Source organism: Paroedura picta, chromosome 1 (genome assembly GCF_049243985.1).
Source record: "Paroedura picta isolate Pp20150507F chromosome 1, Ppicta_v3.0, whole genome shotgun sequence".
Lineage (NCBI taxonomy): Eukaryota > Metazoa > Chordata > Lepidosauria > Squamata > Gekkonidae > Paroedura > Paroedura picta.
The window spans coordinates 114,124,924-114,148,173 of record NC_135369.1 but is presented as its reverse complement, the minus strand read 5'-3'; positions in this window follow the sequence as shown (position 1 = coordinate 114,148,173).

Genomic DNA, 23,250 nt, shown 5'->3' with positions numbered 1-23,250 from the left:
AGAGATTGGCTGGTTTGGGTCACTCAGCTGCAAGGGCCATTCCTCACTCGTTCAAAATTGCACAATGGTTGCAAATTGAAATCGCTACTGATTTGCTGTTATGCACAACGTCGTTGACAATCTGTAACACTCCAGAAACCGATACGCAAAAAGCTCTTCGTTGTAGCGCTTTCAGGGAAATCCCAAAAAGTGGATTCACCCTCCAGAAAGCGCTACACTCTTGCAACCAATCTGCAACACTAGCGGGAAAGTTCTGTGCATTACCACTGTTGTGGTTTCTGCAAAGTCCCTCCCCCTGGCTCTCTCCTCTGATCTTCCGGCGAAGCGATCGCCATTTTTTTCTCAGAGCGAGCGGAGATCAATGCACCGGTGAGCCTTTGTTTACCCAGCGAGGCTTCCCTGGCTGCAGTCCCCCCCCCAGAGTGGTTTAAAGTCACCAAGCACCAAGCAACAAACAGCCCCGTTTGCTGGTTTATTTTCCCTTTATTTTTCACTCTATTTTTGGCCGAAAATCGCACTCGTGCGGGGGGGGGGTATTTTTTTTTCACTTGGGGGAAGCGTGGCAACGATGAAACGGCAGCTCAAACACCACCTGCTAGCTAGATGGGTCTCTCCATTGCAACAAATCAACGCAGATTCGTTGCAACGTGTGTGTGTGTGTTTTTAAACCTTCCTTAAAGGGAAAAGAGCTTTTTGGGAGCATGATAATGGCCGCCCATTGGCTGCTCATTTGATTGATGGCCAGGGGCGGGACAAAGCTCGGCAATATCGCTTCCTGGCTAGCGATTTTTGCCGAGACCGGAAACCTGCAGGAAACGATAGAAACGATAGAAACGATAGATTCCACTACAAAGGCAGGTATGCATAACAATGTATTCCACTATTTAAAATGGCGTTTTTTCGTTCCGCAACCAATTAGCTACATAGATCCTGGTGCGGAATGGCCCCAAGTGTTGGTGGGAGAGGGAAGGGTGTGCTGAACAGAACCCAGGGAGAGCAGAGCCAGGCCAGACCCCACCGTAGATGCCACACACTGCTGCCTGCATACCCAGCCTTGCCACCTCTCCTCAATGGAGTAAAGGTATAGAAGGAAGGGACTGAAGGGAAACATGGGGGGGGGGGACAAAACCTAAAAATAAATGGCCCAACAACAAAGGGCTCTGTTATTGGGTTTTTCTTTTAAGACCAAAAATGTTAATGTGTGAGTTGTTTTTTCTAAACAAAAACCTCAGTATTCAGGTTAAATTGCCATGTTGGCATTTTGTGATAAATAAGTGGGTTTGGGGTTGCAGTTTGGGCACTTGGTCTCTAAAAGGTTCGCCATCACTAGGCTAGGGTATTTTGCCAAGTTAGCTCTCAAAAGCACCAAAAAGGCATAAACAATGACTACTCTGTCATTTCCCTCCCGCCTTCCTCAATATGCAAGCCCAGCCTAGGCATTCTTTGAATATTGGCTCTAATCGCTTTGCTGATCCCTGTTTAACTCATCCACTTGAAAATTACAGCATCACATTCATTCTCTGCAGATTCCTGCCATCAGACCATCTGCTATGTTCCTCTCTTCATCTTTTCTCTAGTTGTCTTTCTTTTTGATCTAGCAATTTCTGACCAAAAAAAGAGTTATTACTTGTTTTCGTCTTTCTGTGGTACCAAAAATTAAGCCTTTTGAATATCAACATTAAGCAATAGACTAATCCTGTGCATGCAATAGGAATGAAATACCAATTATGATATGACTCTGGTATGTTTGTTTTTAAGCCCCAGAGTGCTGGCTAGGGAATTATTATTGTAATTGCTACACTCTTTACAACACATAATGCAACAGCAGATCACAGATTGCTCCTTCATTGCTAATGTATTGATACATGTTTGCTTCTGGTCCCCTCACATTCCTATGGTTTGCTTGCAAGCAGAAGTGATTACATAATTGATGGGGTGAAGGGCTGTGGTTTTAACGGGAAGGAGGTTTGCCTAACTATGTGTTTCTATCACTCCCTTCATCTGTGGCTATCACACGGTGATTGAGTTACAGTTCATTGAAAGAGGCTCTGGGAATGAATCAGCCAACAGGAAACAGTCATTGCAGTAACCTCCACCAGATTCAGCGGCAAATATTTTTATTTATAAGATGCCTTATTCTATGGACTCAGGTCAGTTTCATTTTTTTAAATAATCATGATAAAATTCTTTAACATAATGTTAAACAGGGCTCAGATACGGAATGTTAAACCAACCTAAAACGTTTACCAATTTAAATGTAATTGTCTCCCTTTGAAGATCATATGATTTACAAGGATTGGCTGCACTGAGCCCCAAAACAATGAGAGTACTGTTAAGCAAACAAGTAAAATCCATAATTCACAATACTGCTCATCTTTGGCACCCTGGATGAGTGCTGAGATTCATTATGTACTAGCAGAAACAAGTATAGCAGTTGTACCCCTTTTCTCCAAGGACGGAAGAACAGTAAATAGGCAACACCATTTTATCTACCAGTGTCTATTGCCCAGGCTGAAAACATAGTTGAATCCATTTGTTTATATGAAAAATAATCCAAAGAGTTAATGTCCAGTAGGTCATAGCGAATGGAGTAAAACACACAGGATAAGACAACCTCTGAGGGACTAGGACAGTCTTTCTCAACTTTCTTTAGTCATCACCTTGAATTGTGTTTCGTAGGACATAAAAAGTCACCCCAGGACAATTTAGATGGGTACAAAGAACTGTTATTGACACCCATCATCATATAGTGTTTTGTGTGGGATGCTCAGTTCTCTGCTGTTGCTTTCCAGCTCTGTGTGTTATATACACACTTCTGCTTTCATCTTCTGCCCAGAAATGAGATGGATCCAGGAGTGCTAATGTATTTCTTATTTTCAAAATTGTACAAAAAAAAACAAAATGTGAAGCAGAGATATTGAAGCCACATATTGCATCTTTACAAAAATAATGAAATGCTAGCAAAGATATAAGAACCCCAGCAGACCAATGGCTTAGGTCCTGCCAGTGCTGTCCATTGGCATTATGTCTATAATACCAACAAGCAAAGTATAACTGCCTAGCAGAGGAGCCTGCCATTGAGTTAACTTTACTGTATCAAAACTGGGCTTGTTCAGTACCAAATGGAACTCCAGTCAGGTGGCAGGACATGCTGTGATTAAAGTACATTGGGTCAGTCATTACTTATCTGTTTACATGTTCCCTCCCTCCACTGCACATTATGCATGATTAACAGCTACCTGGTTTGATAAAGCTTAACTTTTCAGCGATACTGAAATGCAGGTGCTTCAGCAGGATCATGAAGGAATATGACCAGCAGCGCTCCAGTGCAGGAACATGCCAATGGTGGCAGGAGCCCTGTGCTGGGAGCTGCTGTACAGTCAACAGCTTGCATTGTGCCAGTTCAGCTGTCCTGCCTCTCCCTTACAAAAAACAAAATACAGTGTCAGGCTTTCATGCCAGGAGAGCCTTAGCTCACAGTGACTGAAAACATTCTCTCCCTGCCCTGGTTGTCTTCCCTCCACCCAATCTGGTCATCCAAGTCTTGAATAATTTCTCATGCCGGGCTACTAGGAAACCGAGGCCCATGTTCAGAGTTCCAGTGATGGATGGATCAGGTGACAACAGAGAAGGGCTGTACAAAGAATATGGCCCTTGCCCCATTCACATCCTTCCGCCTTCCAGAGCAAGTAGCATCTTAAGAGCATAAGAACACTCACCTGGATGAGACCAAGGGGTTTCTGTAGGTGCTCAGGACTACAATGATGTAGGTGGAACTAGTTTCAAGATTAATAAACCTCAATGAGAGGTCTACATCTCCAGGCCAGTTCCACCTCTACCTCCACATTAAAAAAAATAGACCTTTTTACAAGCATCTTTCAAATAATAGTACCAAATGCATAGAAATTCGTGTTATTTGTAATTAAAATCATTAGTTACAGAAAAGAAAAAACATAGTTAAACAAAAATTGCCTAACAACTTCAAAGCAAATGAACAGCCCCTCCCCCGATTAAATATTTATTATTCTACAATAATAATAAGAGATATTTAGGACAGTCTTAAAGTTACCAGATTTATGTTTCTATTGGGGTTTTTAAACATTTTGACACCATATTTATCTCTTTGGCTAGCCTAGTCGCAACCTTTGCCAGTCCAGAGCCTAAATAAGAACCTTCTTTCTTCTGGGGGAGGAACTTTGGCTCAGTGATGGAGCATCTGCTTGACACACTGAAGGTCCTGGTTTCAATCCCTGTCATCTCAAGCTGAAAGGATCAAGTAGTGGGTGATATGAAATACTCCACCAGAAACCTTGGAGAGCTGCTGCTCTGAGCAGAAAATACTAACCTTAATAGACCAATGACCATACAGTTTCTACCCAATCTTCCCTAAACAAAGGGCAGAATTCCCACCTTTAAACACCACCAGATTCCTCATCTTCTATCTGTGGAAAATTATTAGGCTCCACTTCCTTTCTATGAATCCTCAGGTGTACAATCCATCCTACATGATACAGGAAAAATCTTTTTGTTCTGTTGGCTGAATTTGCTAGCCCTAGCCCCTCCCATATGAGTGGCCTTACCTTGCCTCAGTTAAGGTCAACAATGCTATTTTCGATTCACAGGTGGCCAGAAGCTGATGAAAAGTTATTCTGAGGCTTAGTCTTTCATAAAAAATAAATGTGTTCAACAAAATGGATAACTTGTTTGTTCCATAATATCCCACTGAGCTAGGAACAGCCCAACACGCAACTTCAGACTTGAAGCTTCATTTGTTTTTGTTTAATACACATTTGTTGGCAAAAACCTCCTTCTGCCATGCCTGCTTTTTCTTGCCTGCTACATATTGTATTTGTGTCTGTCTCCTCCTCGGGCACACTCACGCTCTATGACCTCCTGCGCTGCTACTGAGGCATAGCTTGATTGGTGCCAACCTCACAATCTGACCTCAGCCTTCAATAGCAGAGGTATTCTGTAGGAATGTTGGGATGAGTTTGGTGTAAATCAGCCCTTCCCACGATGCTGCCTTTCAGAACGAAATTTAAAAAAAATGAATGCATGGACAAAATGCCTCCCCCGCATTTCCGGATTCTCTGAACAAAGTACATTTGCTTGAGACTGCAGAGTGCCTTTGGTGCTCCTACTTGCAAGGGATCACACCCTTATGCCAAACTTTGATGTACTGAAAAGAAAGGAGTGAAAAAAGACCAGAAACAACTGTGGTGTAATCCTCTAGGGAAGATCTTGAGTAGGATTCTTAAGACTAATCTTTCCATATGTCCTTGCTAGCAAATGCAGTGCAGTATAATTACAACCATTCCTGTCAAGCTCTAAAGCCCTGGAAAATATTAATTCACTAGGAAAAATAGAAAGGCCTGTTCTATTGACAGTGGTTGTCTTGACTGGATGGCAGCTCAGAGTTCCCTGTCAAGTGTTCCACTCTTTGTCTACCAAAGCTCCTGCCACAACAAATGAGTTGGTTTCCAAGGTGCCACTGCACATGTTGCTTTCTCGCTGCTACAGATGTAGAGCCACTTTCTGCTGCCAGCCAAAATCAGATTTTTTTTTCTGCAGCAGCACAAAGACAAGTTTTCCTGAGGTGGAGGCAGGAAAACAGCTTTCAAGAATTTCAGAGAGTTGAATTCAGTGAGGTCTGTATAAACAGCAAGTGAAGTGATTAACTACACCAACAAATTTTGCATGGAGAGTCACATGTCTGAACACTCATCACTGAAAAGGGGGGGGGGGATCACTACACTGAGAATGCTAATGTGTTTGGGATAAGTGAGTCTAGGACCCCTTGCCCTGATGCTTCATTTTCGATGTGGAGAAAACTGCTCTTATATGGAAACATTATTCATGGAGATATGACCAGAGTGGGTTATAGGGGTTATAGCATCATACCAGGATCTGGGAGACCCAGATACAAATCCCATTCAGCCATAAAGCTTCCTGGGAAACTTTGGACCAGCCTAACCACTCTGACATGGTTGTTATGAGAATAAAATGGAGGAGGGAGAATGAAGTGTACTGTCTTGAACTTCTTGGCAGAAGCTTACTCAATAAAATCCCCATGCCCTCGGTTGAGCACTGCATTCTGGGAACTGTTTTACTACTTAATCTGCTGTTTGTATACAACAAGCCAGATTGGTTGCACATTTTAACGTGCTTAACAATCAAGGGATGCACAACAGCTTACCTTGAAGTGGTTTGTTCTCGTGCACTTTTAGGTTTATTTTATTTGTGCCACTTTTTCATAACATTGCTATGTATTCTTCCAAGGAAATATGTTAGAAGGAAACCTCATAAAATTACAGATTTTAGCTTTTTCATATGTACAGAGCTAAATGTGTTTACTTTTTGATACACGGGGGCTGGCAATTGTTTTCAAATGGGTTTTTCTGTGGGAATTTGGATTTGAACTGCAGTGCTGGGGGACTTTTAAGATGTGTAAAGGATAGTAGTTCCTTGTGTTCAGAAACTCATTGTTCCATATCCCTTGGCTTAATCTTCAAGAAAACATCTTTGGTTTATAACCTGCCATGTCCCGTGATTCTTACAGATTCTTTGTTTGAATTCCTTTTCAGGTCAGATTGATTCCCTCAAAATGGGGTTAAAATTAAACACTTTCAGCAAAACTAAGAAGGGAAATCAGAGAAGAAATAATCCGACCATTAGGCATTAGGCAAGGATTTCCAATGCCCTACAGTTATGAGATATATATGTTGTGTGGCAGCACAGTCTCTGTTATTTGTAATAAAAATCACAAAGCAAAAACAGATGATAGAGCTGACGTTGCTGAGATACTACAAATAAGTAAACAAGATTTGCGCTGTTAATGAGGAGAATGCTGGAAGGCCCTGGCTAAGTGGCGCCTCTTAAGTGTTAGGGCCTAGAGAAGAAGGAGGGAAAGAATATTGCTTACGAAGGTTCCTATTGTTGTTACCATAACAAAATCTGAGAACCAAAGGATATAGTATTATGTTCCCATGCATACAGTCACCTTCAACAACATAAGTAATTGAATGGCAAGAAGTAGGACGTGTGTCATTCCTTTCAATATCAATAAATATATCTCAACATTATTTTAATATAATTTTATTTATTTCATGGAAAGGATAGGGGTGAAGGGTTTGATGTACAGTATACAGTGCAGGAAAAGAGGGAGAGGGAAATAGGTCAGTTTTCAAATAGAGTCTCATCTTAATATTATCTACTAGCTGGCTAATTACAATGATCCTGTGTTTTTATGGATAATTATGTCTCTTGATAATCCAGAAAGCATTTCCAATGGTTTCAAAATCTTTCTAGAGGTTCTTTGCGTACCATGCTAGTCAAGTCTTGTCATTGATACAAAGTGTCCCATCTTGTCCAACCATTCTTCAACTTCTGGAACTGATGTTTGCTTCTACTTCGCTGCTACTAGTAACCTAGCTGCAGCATATCTCAACATTATTAATGTACCATTCCCATTCTTCTCTTGGGTTGAAGCCTTTTATCCCAAGAATTAAAAAAAAACCTGGTATAGATAGCAACTTTTTAGGAGAGGGCCTGTCTTTGTTTTTCCATCCAGGAATTTTTTCCTTCTGTTACTTGTCATGCAAAACAAAAATCGAGGGGTACCCTTAAAACAAGCCAAGTTTATTCCTGCCTAAACATTCATGAGTCAGACCACACGTCTTCAGCTAATGTCAGTTGTGGCTGACTTATGCAACCCCACAGAATTTTCAAGGGGTGTTCAGAGGTAGCTTCCCATTGCCTGCCTCAACGGAGTGACCCTGGGACTTCCTTGGAAGTCTCCCATTCAAATACTAATCAGGGCTGACCCTGCTAAGCAGGGACCATTTCTGTATAAGTGCAAATCTCCACATTGGTATTCTTAAATAACTAAAGTTATTTAGTTATTACACTTTCTGCACAGCTCTTTGCGTCCCCAGAAGTAGATCCGAATGTAGTGCCCTATTACTGCATGTTATCTGAATTCCCCTTTTTCCCTTTTGGATCAGAACTCACAGGTTTCTAGTGAGGAATTCTCAGTTTTGAATTTTGTTTCCCACCACCCCTTTGTATTGTCAGTGTTGTGTGTTCATCCCCCTGCCCCCCAGTTGTCCCCTGAACAATCCACCATTTTTAAAAGTATAATATTGATTGTATTATGACATGTATATTTTTTAATTGGGACAAAATGGGCAGCAAGGTTTCACATAGCCTTCTCTGTGCAATTACCCATCCATGAAGTTTCTTTCCTTTTTGGGGGGGTGAGTGGGAAGGTTTTGATGACACATGCTTATATTGTTATATTTTGATGCCATATGCTTATATTGTTTGTTCAATACCCACCTCCCACTGTCTTCCACTATAGCTCTCAGTGTGTTTTCTTTCTTTTTTTTTAACAATGTTCTGATGTCATAACATTACTACATATGCAAAACAAAAAACAGGTTCCATCACTGATGAAGTACAAGAGGACACTTTTAGCATGCTTCATAATGACTGAATAACAGTTATGAATTAGAGAATCTAGTTCAACAATTGCCAGCCATTTTTTGTGAGACTAAGGAGGAGCAAGGGACCTTTGAAATGACGGCAACCGTGCTGATCCTCATATATAGCCAGTCCTTTTTAAAAATGTGGAACATCTTCTAGTGCGCCTCCTCAAATGGATATGAATACAGATGTGATGTCTGTACTCCTGCCCAAGGGAGTGCACCAGAAGAAACATTTAAGGCCTCCCACACCGGTTGTTGTTGAATTGAAAGACTTGAGGCCTACTGCACAGGGTTGTTGTGCAGATGAAAGGAGATGAAAGAACCAGTTTCTTCTGCAGAATAACACTATGCACTGGCCTCAAATCTGCAGAGAGTTGCAAAGAAGAAAGACACATGGCTTGGCTGTGTCTAACCCCCGGCCAGAGCAGTATTTTAAGTGAGAAGGGGCTTTTCTATGGCCTCCCTGTCAGCCAACTGTTTGGCAGAAGGGGAAAGTCCCCCCCCCTCAAAAGGAGTGCCCTCAGTCTCCCCTGTGTTGCTCTTGGAAAGGCCTCCCTTCCCTCAGTCAGGGCCTGTCAGAGGCTCCTTTGCAGCAGGCATGAAGGGAGGGGGAGCACTCTGCAGCCTCCTGCCAGCTCTGTCAGGGTTCTGAGGCAATTTGCAGTTGGACATGACAGTTAGGGCAGCCTTGAGGCGAAAAGGGCTGGCGCAGCCTGTCCAAGCCTCTGTTCTCATCCCCCTTAGCAGCCCTACTGACCTCCTCTCCCTGCAGTTGTCAGGAGCAGACTGGCAGCCATTTCTCCAGATTGCCCCTGGCTGGGCTGACTGGATGGAATTTTGGTCTGTCCTGGTGAGGGGCCAATCAGAAGGCAGTTCGCGCTTTCCGATTGGCCCCTCCACTTGTCAGTCCGGGACTAAGGGGCCACTTGTTGCCCCCCCATCCCAGACCGAGCCCTTACTGTTTTATTAAGAGGGAACAGATATTTGTTCCATGTATTTGATCCAATTAAATCACATTTGTTCCATGTATTCTATCACATAGGGACTGACCCATTTGAAGAAGGTCATTGTCAGCACATGACGGCATATTTTAAATTGGATAATGAATAAGTGGATGCACCCAAAATGGTGTAGCTGATATTCATAAGTCTTCTGAAATAAGCCTTTTGAAATTGCTACTTTATAATGTATTTGGCTATACTGAATGGCTCTTTGTGCTCATCATGCAAACAGACACAAGTTGCTCACTGAAGATCACTCACCTCATCATCATCCTTATACTATTTACAGTATTTGCTGGTGTATAACAGTGGTCCCCAACCTTTCTGAGGCTGGGGACCGGCAGGGCATCGGACCGCGCCCGCGCGGACCGCACCCGCTCATCGGGCCGCGCCCCCGCGGGCCATGCCCGCGCATCAGGCCATGCCCGCGGGCCGCGCAAGCTTGCGGCCTGGGAAGTTTTTTACTGCGGGGGGGCGGGGAGAGGGAGCCGCGGCCCGGCGCCATGGCCTTTGCGGCCCGGCACTGGGCTGCGGCCCGCAGGTTGGGGACCACTGGTGTATAAGACTACTTTCCCCCCCCCAAAAAAAACATGCCTCCAAGTGGGGGGGGGGGTCGCCCACCTCATTCTACATACCATCCAGTATCACGAGGTATCCAGCGCGGCCGCAGTGGGTCATCAGCGTGGCTGCGGCGAGCATCAGCAGCGAGACAGGGGTGCCAGCCTTTTCAGCGTGACTGGCCCATTCTGCTCGGTGGGAAGCAGCGGCACTCCAGCCCGCCCCATGTCTACACAGAGCTCACACATGCGCACTTGCGCACTAGTGCCGGTCACAAGGAGATGCAGGGATGGGCCGGAGGCGCTGCGGTCGCGCTGTGGCTATACAATGGTGACAATGACAGGTATTGTAATGTAATGTAACAAACTCTATATTTTGAGTGGAAATGTTGGGGGGTCGTCTTATACGCCCAGTCGTCTTATACGCCGGCAAATACGGTAGTTGTTTTTATTCTTAAATGAGGCTGAATTATTTTTTTAAAAAACATATTTTCTATGCAAAATCATGAACTATGAAATGTCATTTTTTTACTTCATTATTCAGTACTTCACATACAGCACTTTATCTCAGCAATCCTTACAATAATAGGCTAATATATTTTATGCCTGTATTTGAAAGTAAAAGATTGAGGCTGGGCCACAGAAGTTTGCCTAAAGCCAGCTAATAAGTTCCTATCTGAGCTGAGGGCTGGGTAAATGTAGGTTTCAAGATCACATTTCTGGTTCTGAACTACAACATTGTATTCAAAGTGTGTCATACAGATATCTGAAGTACAGATAGTTGGTACAGAGCCAGGAGTGGAGAGTTATTAGGGTTATTAACAGAGTACATGGATGATTGCGATGATCTGTGTTACATTGTCAGATGTTACCAAATCTTGGATAACTGAAGATTTCTGGACTGAAAAGAGGTTCTGACAGCCATTGTTCCAATCCAAAATCAGTTCCAATCCAAAATCTTCATATTAGTAGATGATATATGGAATATTAAGACACAGGGCTAAACACAGCAGCCCAGGTTTCTGCAGATGGTTTTCCACATAAACAGCCAGATAAGAAGATGGGATCACACTTGCTGAACTCCCTACCATGCATATGTAACCTTTCATTCAGCTGTACATCTGTGGAGATCTTCTACATCTTCAGATCTTCAGCTTTGGGCTGATCCTGCATTGAGCAGGGGGTTGGACTAGATGGCCTGTATGGCCCCTTCCAACTCTATGATTCTACATATGTGTGACGGATCTCCCCTGGAAAAAGGAATACACATTGGCAGCTGCTAGATACTGCCTTGGCGACAGATAGAGAAATGCTTATTGCTTAATTAATTGTGGTAATTCTCTTAAAGTTTTAATTCTCTTAAAGTTTTAAAGCCTATGTAACTTGTTGTTAACCACCTCAGACCAGCTTGCTTGGAGAGGCGGCATATAAATCTAATATATAAATACATAAATACCCATTGACATTTTGTGGTGGATTCAATTCCATTCTTCTCTGAATACATTTAATGAATGCCTGGACATTTGAAAGGGGATACAGTCATAACCAATTCTTGTTTTTCAGGCACTATCATATTCAGACAATTGGTAATTTTTCAGGTAGGTAGGTATTTGTGTAAGTCAAACTGGAAATCTGCTATTTCAGAGGGAACACTTGAAGTATTGGTTGCGCTACTGAATCCCATTAGCAACACTAACATGCTAATAGTTATTCAGTGGCTTCCAGTTCTATCAGAGTGAGTAGTAAAGCCCAATTAGTCCAAATGTGGAACTAAGCACAGTGAAAATTTGCAAGCAGAGAATGAATCCCAGAGCTTCCCCACACTGCTGCCTTCCCACAAATAGTTATTCACAGGCAGACTGCTTCTGAACATGGTGGCTCCATAGCCATCATAGCTAATAACCATTTATGAACAGTTCAGAACCTATCATGAATTTTCTTCTTTTAAAACCATCCAAGCTAGTGGCAGCCAGCACAAATCACAAAAGAAAAGATATGCTTGCAGGAGGAAATCCTGCAGAATAAACATGGTTGATATTCTTTGCAACCGCTGAATTAATACCAAGAAAGTATTCTGCAAAGAGTCCTTTACTTACAAAGAACCCACAAAGTAGTCTACAGGATAACATTAATCCATCATTACTTTCTGAGCACTACATTAATTCAAGATAAAACAAACAGCATAACCAGCAGACTAAGGGAAGAAATGAGTAATCATTAATAAAAACAAGGTCTTGGTTGACATCACAGAAGTACCATCATCATGAACAGCTGTTAACATAAACCATAATTCTGATGGAACAAAATTGCCTTGGCCAGTTTTCTAAAAATTCGGCAACATGGGGCAGAATATGCCTATGAGGAAGGAAATTACATTAACACCACCATGAAGGCCCTGTCATATGAACAGTGCAATCTATGAAAGTTTGGTCAGAGACAAGCCCCAACTAGGGTCATGTCTGACCCTTGGGGTGACACCCTCTAGCGTTTTCATGGCAGACTCAATACGGGGTGGTTTGCCAGTGCCTTTTCCAGTCATTACCGTTTACCCCCCAGCAAGCTGGGTACTCATTTTACCGACCTCAGAAGGAGGCTGAGTCAACCTTGAGTCGGCTGCTGGGATCGAACTCCCAGCCTCATGGGCAGAGCTTCAGACAGCATGTCTGCTGCCTTGCCACTCTGCGCCACAAGAGGCTCTAACCCCACTTCAAAGGCAGCTCTATGTAGCATATAGTACAATAGGCAAAAGGTACAGTCACTCTCATTAAAACCAGGACATCTTAAGGTGCTGCTACACCTGCATCTTTTCTGTGACCCATTGTGATGAGGAGCGCTGTAGCATGGAGATGAGTTATCATTCCAGGAGAACTTTAGGTCCAACAATGGAGGTTGCCACCTCCATTCAGGAGCAAAGATCAGTCCTGTCCTCAAAGACCTGTTTCCTCCCACTTTTTAATTCAGCATATTCCTCAGGGCCCTCACCTGGAAAGTGGCGGCTTGGCCCTGGATGGATACTCAGAGGGCCCAATCAGGAGCCCTCTGAGTTTTTATCCCAGACAGGGCCCGCCCTAACTCCTCCCCAACAGCCCTTACCCTTTTACTTAATCCGCTCTGCAGGAACGGTTAAAGATATTGGTCTGAAGAACAAAGTTTGTGCCCAGGGGCACGTTTAAGACCAACACCTTGAAATTAAACTTTGCTTTGAGCAAGGATATGATGCTATACAGTCTGACCTCTAAAGCTGCCATTTTCTCCAGGGGAGTTTCTGTAATCCAGAAATTGGGTGCAATCCGGAGACAACTCTAAGATCTACTGGAGGTTGACAAGCCATCTGAACAAGGTCCTCCAGACAGTCTAGTCTAGCACTCTAATCACTTTACTGTTCCTTTCTGTCATTTTTTAAGACTGTTGTTACCCGCCACAAGCCTCAGGGAAGTGGTGGGATATAAATTAAATTATTATTATTATTATTAATCCCAGTTATTATGTCATGGGAAAGTCATGCTGGCATAGAAGCATGAAAAAAATGAAATTGATAACCTTAGAGGTGACTCCTCATGAAGTGTCAGGGCAGTTAAGATCTGGGTCCCCCCACCCCAAGTCAACAAGAGAATATGGTCATCATGTTGCTCCCTATTAACATTCCCCCCCCCCATGCTGAGGTGCTTATATGCTTTCTGTGGAGTGGGGGTGGGGAGGGCATTATTTTGCCATCAGGTGCGGGAGTTTTATGGGTATGTTTCATGTGGAGGGATTTTATTATGGGGTTTTATAGTGTTGTTATCTGCTACGAGCCCATTACAGGAGTGACGGGATGTAAATCAAATTATAAAAAATAAACAGAGATTAATTAACTCTTGTCTGGATTGGATAATACGATTGCATAGAAGTAGACTTGAATGGAATTGGTTATCTTTGCAAGTTGGCTCATCGCCTCACCGTGACCAGTATTAGGGGGACTGTGCTGAAATGGTGAGTCTCCTTTCTCTGGAATCAGACACAGAGGGTTGCAGAGATGTCAAAACCCATGGGACTTCCTTGTGGGGTGCCTCAGGGGGCAATACTCTCTCCCACACTTTTCAACATCTACATGCGCCCTCTTTTTCAGCTGGTACGGAGTTTCAGGCTGGGCTGTCATCAATATGCTGATGACACTCAGCTCTATCTCCTGATGGATGGCCGGCTGGACTTCCCTCTGGTAACATTTGCCAGTTGTTTGGAAGCAGTGGCTGGATGGCTCAGGCACAGCTGCCTGAAACTCAACTCCTCCAACATGGAGGTCCTTTGCCTGAGGGGAAGGGGACAGGATCAGGCAGTGCCTCCCATGCCTGGACAGGGTGCAACTAACACCTGCACTGACCGCCAGGAACTTGGGGCTGATCTTTGATGCCTCCCTTACCATGGATGCTCAGATCACGAAGGTAGCCCATACGGCCTTTTTCCACCTGCACCAAGCTTGGCTACTAGCACCCAACTTGTTCTTGGACCACCTAGCCACTGTGATCCATGCAATGGTCACTTCCAGACTGGAGTTCTGTAACTTGTACTGAATTGTTTGGCTGGACTCTGTAGATTGGGTTGGGATAGTTACTTCTGCCATCTTGTGGGTTGTTATATTTATTGTTATTGTTTTAATGGGGTTTTATGGGGTAATTGTTTATGGTTTTAATTGTGAGCTGCGTTGTGAGAGTCGGGCTATAAATTTAAGCATCCTGCAAAATGGAGCTCTTTGGCCAGGGGTTTGTCTGAGGCCAGGTGGTGGCCCAGGGGCTAAGATTGGCTCCTTCTCCCCTAGGGACAGAGGCCAGTGCTAGACTGGCCCAGATTACCAGATTGATCCTTCCTATACCCAGTTATTCATCTGCCTGCTTTTCTGGACCATCCAGTGAGCACATATGGGGAACAGTTGTTAACATTGTATCGCCATCATTGTACTGAGTTCTTGTTTATGAGGGGTTTAATGGGGAATTTTAATGTTTTAATGCAGTGGTCCCCAACCTTTATTAGGCTGGGGACCGGCAGGGCATCGGGCCGCGCCCGCGGGGACTGCGCCCACGCATCGAGCCGCGCCCGGCCGCGCCCGCGAGCCGCGCCTGTGGATCGGGTTGCTCCCGGAAGCCACACCCGCGGATCGGGCCGCACCCGCGGGCCGCGCCCGCGGATCGGGCCACGCGGGCGCGGCCTGCACGGGCGCAGCCCAGCCCTGATTCCCTCTTCCCGCCCTCCCGCAGTAAGTAGCTTCCCGGGCCGCAAGCTTGCGGCCTGGGAAGTTTTTTACTGCGAGGGGGGGGCGGGGAGAGGGAGCTGCGGCCCAGCGCCATGGCCTTCGCGGCCCGGCGCCGGGCTGCGGCCCGCAGGTTGGGGACCACTGTTTTAATGTATTGATTTTGTATGAAGTATTGTAAACCACCGTGAGCCAGTTCTCTGAGAGTGGCAGTTATACAAATCTAATAATAGGTAGGTAGGTAGGTAGGTAGGTAGGTAGGTAGGTAGGTAGGTAGGTAGGTAGGTAGATAGATAGATAGATAGATAGATAGATAGATAGATAGATAGATAGATAGATAGATAGATAGATAGATAGATAGATAGATAGATAGATAGATAGATAGATAGATAGATAGATAGATCAGAATATGTCAGTTCCAGCTGGCAGGCTAAGTGTTTACATTTACACTGCACCAATTCTGAAATTACAAGGAATATCTGTTTTGTGATCAAGAGAAACAATAAACTTGTGATACAAAACAGGATCTTTAGCATATCTTTGCCACATATACTCAGGAAATTTATTCCAGAACTTTTAACTTTCACTGCTAACATTTTAGGGCAATATTAATTTGTTGACAAGAGGTCGGTTGTACATGAGCAAACCATGACACTAAGAGAAAGCCTGCTGGAAGCCAGATGCCTAACATAACAAATACTTTGCAAAGCATTTTGAAAACAAACACAAAGTAGAGAATATTGCCATATGATGCCGGCAGTGCATCAGAAAGTGATCATAGCGGTCCCACCCTTTTCATCCCACTGTCACCACTGTCATTGTTAAAAGTTACCACAAATGCTCAGTCAAGCTACATGCTCTTCACAAAGAATTATAAGAAATCTGGAGGTTAGCAGGTGCAAACCCAAACAGACGTCTTCCCAACTTAAAGTTCTTAGACAGCTGATGTGGGTTACCAGCCCCAAGGTGGAGGCTAGAGTTCCTCTTTGGATGGAGATGCCTTCATTGGAGGTCCTGCTGTGTGTTCTCCTTTTGCTGCCTTTAGGTCTGCAGTCCCCCTACCATGCAAAAGGGACTCAGCAACAGATTGGGACTCAAACACACATTTGTGGGGAGCTTTGAATTGCCAACTCTGGGCTGGGAAATTCTTGGAGATTTGGGAGTGTAGCCTGTGGAGGGCAGGATTTATGTACGAAAGGGACCTGTCTCTCCAAAGCTCTCCAGGGGATCTGATCTTTGTTACCTGGAGCAACCCCAAGGGAGCTCTGCAGTTCATTCTCTCCAAGGTTCTTGCTGCTTGTACCACAAATTTCTGTTGGGGTTATGGTGTTACGAAATCTTTCCTTCTTGTCTTCTGGTGCTCTGCCTGGATGGGTTGTGTTAGTCACTTTGAGGGGAAGTTTGCCACACAAACACCCTTTGCCAACATGGCTTTCACTCTGCAATCACATTGCCTGGCTGAAATGTACAAATGGATGTAAGTCGTGTCCAAACTGACCACCTTCACTAATTGCTCCCCAGCAGAAATGGAAACTGTACATGCCAGCCCATTCCCATGTTTTCAGGAGCTGCGTGGACTCTTTGGGTGAGGTCACTGTAAGCCCACAGAGGGCTGTTAATGTTTTTCTGCCCATTCAAAATAGCAATGCATATCTGCAGGACAATAGTACTCTTTAAAATGTTACTAATCTCATAAATGCTAAAAGCTTTTTTCTTCCTTATACCTGACAGAGTTCAATCAGGGATTACACTAACAGTCTGTCACACTTAGTCAGCATCCTGTCCCACAATCTAGGGGTAATCAAGAAATCACTTATGCTTTCACTTTCAGACAGGTAATGCAATCATGATTTTGTCTCTTTTCCTGAGGAGTGCATTAAGGTTCCATTCAGAGCAATCACAACTTTGTTCCCACTCTGCCAAACCTCTGGAGTCCCTACATAATGTTTTGTCCTAAACCAGGCAATACCATCACATGCCTTTTAGTTTCTTTATTACAGCGGTCCGCAAGCTTTCGGCCGCTGTGGACCGCTGTGGCCGAGTGGGGGGAGAGGGTGGCCTGGGGGCCCGCGCACGTGCGGCAGCCCAGCGCAAACGCGCATGCTCGGACTGCCATGCATGCGCGTTTGCGCCTCCACCATGCCGGCGGCCGCGGCTCCCCCTCCCGGCCCCTCCGGGCCGCCAGCAAATCGGCCGTTAAAGCGGCCGACTAGCTTGCGGCTCGGCAAGCTTCTCTTCCCTCACCTCCCGAAACAAGAAGCTTGCCGGGCCGCAAGCTAATCGGCCGCTTTGGCAACCAATTTGCTCGCAGCCTGGCGAGCTTCTTGCTTCGGGGGGGGAGGGAAGAAGGAGCCGCGGCCCGGTGCCAAGGCCTTCGCGGCCCGCGGGTTGGGGACCACTGCTTTATTATATACACACTAGCTTTAAAAGGGTCCTCCCCGTAAGCTTCCCTGCTGCATTCTAGGCCACTGGGAAGCGCTGAGGGTGAGGGTGTGTTGGGGGGAGAGGGAGTGCCTCCTGGGGGCCTGGGAAGCACATCCAGGGCCTATGTGAGGCCCCGGGTGTGCTTTCCAGGCCTTTGGGAAGAGAGGCCTTGGGTGTGCTTTGCAGGTCTTTGGGAAGAGACAGCCCAGGTGTTCTTTCCAGGCCTTTGGGAAGAGAGTGCCTGGGTGTGCTTTTCAGGCCTTTGGGAAGAGAGGCCTTGGGTGCAGGCCTTTGGGAAGAGAGGGCCCCGGTGTGCTTTCCAGGGCTTTGTGAAGAGAGGCCTTGGGTGTGCTTTGCAGGCCTTTGGGAAGAGAGGCTCCAGGTGGAGAGGCTCCAGGTGTGCTTTCCAGGCCTTTGGGAAGAGAAGCCCCGGGTGTGCTTTCCAGGCCTTTGGGAAGTGAGTGCCTGGGTGTGCTTTGCAGGCCTTTGGGAAGAGAGGCCTTGGGTGCAGGCCTTTGGGAAGAGAGGGCCCAGGTGTGCTTTCCAGGGCTTTGTGAAGAGAGGCCTTGGGTGTGCTTTCCAGGGCTTTGGGAAGAGAGGCCTTGGGTGTGCTTCACAGGCCTTTGGGAAGAGAGGCCCTGGGTGTACTTTCCAGGGCTTTGGGGAGAGAGGCCCTGGGTGTGCTTTGCAGGCCTTTGGGAAGAGAGGCTCCAGGTGGAGAGGCTCCAGGTGTGCTTTCCAGGCCTTTGGGAAGAGAAGCCCCGGGTGTGCTTTCCAGGCCTTTGGGAAGTGAGTGCCTGGGTGTGCTTTGCAGGCCTTTGGGAAGAGAGGCCTTGGGTGCAGGCCTTTGGGAAGAGAGGGCCCAGGTGTGCTTTCCAGGGCTTTGTGAAGAGAGGCCTTGGGTGTGCTTTCCAGGGCTTTGGGAAGAGAGGCCTTGGGTGTGCTTCACAGGCCTTTGGGAAGAGAGGCCCTGGGTGTACTTTCCAGGCCTTTGGGAAGTGCCTGGATGTGCTTTGCAGGCCTTTGGGAAGAGAGGCCCTGGGTGTGCTTTGCAGGCCTTTGGGAAGAGAGGCCCCAGGTGTGCTTTCCAGGCCTTTGGGAAGCGCTCCCTCTCGACCCTTCCCCTTGCGGCCTCTTACCTGGGGCCCTGCAAGTGGAGCGGCTGGCTGCACCATGATTGGCCCTATTTCAACTCAGACAGGGAGCTGTAGGGGCAAAACCAATCAGGATGCAGCTGGCTGCACCCTGATTGGCCTTGGAGAGGCTGGACCGTCCGTCCCCCAAGGCTGTTTTACAATTATTAAGAGGCACCAAATGGATAAGATTAATCACTTCATGCGTATTATTTTAGCAGCTATAGAAACCAATCTTAGCCTAAAGATACAAATCTTGCAATTTAAGGCACATGCAAGAAACCCCCTGCATATCCCTACACACTTGTAGGCTTCATCTCTTCTAAAGTAGCTGGTTGTTTCTCCTGCAGGATTTCTTCACATAAAAAGGTGACCAATAGACACATAGACAATAGACACATTCATGGCCAGTGATTGGCTTCATGCATGTCTTCATCTCACAGGGTTGTCAGTAAAAAGAAGAAGAGTTGGTTCTTATATGCCGCTTTTCTCTACCCAAAAGGAGTCTCAAAGCACCTTCCCTTTCCTCTCCCCACAACAGACACCCTGTTCTGTAGATGAGGCTGAGAAAGCCCTGATATTACTGCTCGGTCAGAACAGCTTTATCAGTGCTGTGGCGAGGCCAAAGTCACCCAGGCTGCTGTGTTGGGGGGAGCATGGAATCAAACCCAGCTCACCAGATTAGAAGTCTGCACTCCTAACCACTACACCAAGCTGGCTCTCAGCTAAGAACCCTTTCCCTGATTGGTGGGTATTGCCCAGTTTGCTAGGAACACCAGTGTGCTCACTATGAGGTCTGAGCCTCCCAGTGGACGCTAGTTGTTGTTTTTTTCTGCTCTGCAGAATGTTTCTGTGAAACCAATCAGTGGCACCTGTGCCATGGCTGAGACCTATTGGTGTTGCTATGCTGTGGACAGTGCCTTCACAGAATTATTCTGTAAAAATTTCAACAATCACAGGATACGTTGGCAATATCATATAAAACCTAGTGAGTTGCCAAAACCATGATCACTCATATTTAGTAGTCTGCCATCTAATGTAATCAACCTTGTCTATATTCATTAGCATTATTCCATTCACTGGGTGACAGATGCAATACTTACAGATGAAAGTTAACACTTTTGCATTTTGGACATTCATGCTAATATATAGTCAATCATCTTTAATCGCTCCTGCGGAGCATCTTTAATCGCTCCTGCGGAGCAGATTAAATAAAAGAATAAGGGCCCTGAGGGCGGGCCCTGTATGGGATGAGAAAGGGTGCCTATTGGCCCCTTCCCCTGGACTGACAAGTGGCGGGCCCAATCGGGAGGCACGGGGGTGTGTGCTGAAGCATTCCCAGGGACTGGGGAGTGCAAGTGCCAGCTCGCAGAGCTGCCGCTCGCACTCCCTGGCCCCTGGGAACGCTTTTTCCCAGGGGGGGAGGCTAAAAGCCTTCCATGCGGGAGGGGGGAGCCATAGAGGCCCCCCGGCTCTGATAGGAGGGCCACTAGCGCCCGCTGTATTTAAAGTACAGCGGGCTTATTTTCTAGTTTCATAATATCTTGGACTCAAACTTTTATCACCTGCAGTTAGCAACAAGTAAACGTTGTTTATTGAGATTTCTTAAGCATCCACCAGAGTATTTCATGGGAGGAAGGAAGCATGGATGGCCCCCAGGAGCAGCAGACTGTGGGTAACTTGGGCAGCTATGGGAGGGGGATGATCCTTCAACCCACAGGAAAACTCTGTGCAGTTACATTAATGTGTGCAGAATGAGTGGGCTAGCATGAAGGTCCCAAGCAAGTTCTGCTGACATGAATGGAGGTTGTGCTGCAGTAGTGGATGCTGGACTATGCTGTAGACTGCAAGGGAGAAAAATAAGCTGGTGAAAGAAGGGAAGTTGAAGACAACCATATCCTGAGGGCCAATTCACTGGATGCTGGACATTTGAAAATGCTCTGTGTGAGTCAGAAACACAGGGAAACAATTATCCAACTGCCTTAGATTTGTCAGAGGAAAGAAAGAGGGAAAGCAAACATTAAGACCAGATTGTGTCTTCTTTTTGCCTCAAGAATGTACTGCTTCAAATATAAATATTTTTGGTCATATCATGGTTTGTGGGATTTCATCTATACTATTTAAAAGAAGATCATTTTGAAGAACAAAAAGGTTAAGTTCCTGTCCATAAGAGAAGTATTTGACTTTAGTGGGATTATCAATCCCAACCTTAAAACAACAAACCATTCCCTCAAGCAGGCTCATGGGGTTTAGAGGTTGACTTTCTTTAGCTAGAGGTTTACCAGGACAAACATTGTTGGGTGAATACAAAAGGGGAATTCATAAGATCATTTAAAATCTTAAAGTTAAAAAAACCCTGCAGCAAACTAGAAAATAAAGTTTTAGGATGACCCACAACAGAAATAATCATAACAGAGCCACATCACAATCCACTGTACCATGCTGAAGTCTCAAACTAACTGTGTAATGGTGATTCTGCAGAATTATGAGTTGGGCTATTGCACTAGAATTAAATTATTATTTTGTCCTATGTGGCACAGGATCACTGTGCAAAAGTAAGGCAGAGCAAGACAGGAAGGACTCACTAGTATCCTCGGAGTATCTTAATGCTGTCTTCATAGCTGGTGGTGAAAAGGTCCACAAAAACACAGCTGATCTGTGGTGACCCCATAGCCTTTTCAAAGCAAGAGACCACCTGCCTCTGTGTAGCAACCCTGGACTTCATTGGTAGCCTCCATCCAAATACTAACTGGGTCAATCTCTGCTAAGCTTCTGAGATCTGACAAGATTGGGATAGTCTGGGCCATATAGATCAGAACCTTCATAGGTACAGTAGTGCACATTAACAGAGATGGTGTATTTCTGTAAGCTATTGGTTTGCAACTAGGATACAGCATGACAATTTTGCTATTTTTACCACACACAGAAATGTGCTGTGATTGCCTCAGCTAGTCAATATGACTTTCTGATTCTCAAGTTCGCTGACAGCAATGAACCAGTTGTGTTACTCTAGTTATTCTTGTCTAGTTTTACTCTACTAATTTTAAGACTTCCAATATTTTTGATCATTTATTTTTTATTATTGGGCTGTATAATTCCTGCAAAAATCATGTGTACAACTTCTTAACATTTTTTACAATTATATTACTAGTGTTGCCAACCTCCAGGTGATGGCTAATAATCTCCCGCTATTATGACTAATCTCCAGGTGACAGATTCCATGTATGTAAAATCCATAGTTCAAGTACCAACCACTAGGCTAGTGAAGGATTGTAGCTCAGTCAATCACAGACTATCTTTACATTTTTTTTAAATTTATATTTCAGTTTATCCCCACCACTCCGGAAGCCAGTTCAGCTTGTGGCGGTTTACAGTAAAAGAATAAAATGCAATACAAAATAATAAATACAATAAGACCCCTCCACAGTAATAATAACCATGATGGTGAGAATCAGTCTAAAAACCCACCCCTCCCCAATCCATCCCCAGTAGCTACCGTCATCCTCGCGAAAGAGACTATGCCAATCATCAAGGCAGCGTCACCAACAGGGCCTATGAACTTGTGAATCAACAAACTGCTTCCATTAAGGACCAATCAGGTTCTTTGGCAGGCTTGTACAAGTCTATAGAATCATAGAGTTGAAAGGATCTCCAGGGTCATCTAGTCCAACCCCCTGCATAATGCAGGAACTCACAACTACCTGCCTACCCACAGTGACCCCTATTTCATGCCCAAGTGACCCCCCACACACAACAAAAATCTCCTAAATCCAGCCTGGCCTGGAGGAAATTCACCTACCATCCCACAGTGGAGATTAGTAATTCCCTGAGTATGCAAGGAAGGGCCACAAGAAACAAACACTGGCACAACCCTTTTGCCCACCCACTCACGATCTGCCTAAATTCCTAAAATCAGCATTTCTGTAAGATGACTTCCAAAGAAGTAGAATTCACCACCTCCCAAGGAAGTCTGTTCCACTGGGGAACCACTCTGTCAGAAACTTCTTCTGGATGCTTAGCCGAAAACTCTTTTGAATTAATTTCAACCCATTGGTTCTAGTCAGACTCTACGGGGCAACAGAAAACAACTCTGCTCCATCTTCCATATGGCAGCCCTTCATCTTCTCTCTAGGCTAAACAGTCTAAGCTCTCTCATACGACTTTATCTCCAAACCCCACACCATCTTCTTAGCCCTCCTCTGGATATGCTCAAGTTTCTCTACATCTTTCTTCAGTTGCAGTGCCCAAAACTGAATACAGAACTCCAAGTGAGGTCTTACCAGAGCAGAGTAAAGTGGTAACATTACCTTGCATGATCTGGACACTATACACATCTTTAATACAGCCCCAAATTCCGTTTCCCTATTTAGCCACCATCTATAAGTCATTGTATATAAGTCATTGTGTTCTGTTGTTAAATGTTTG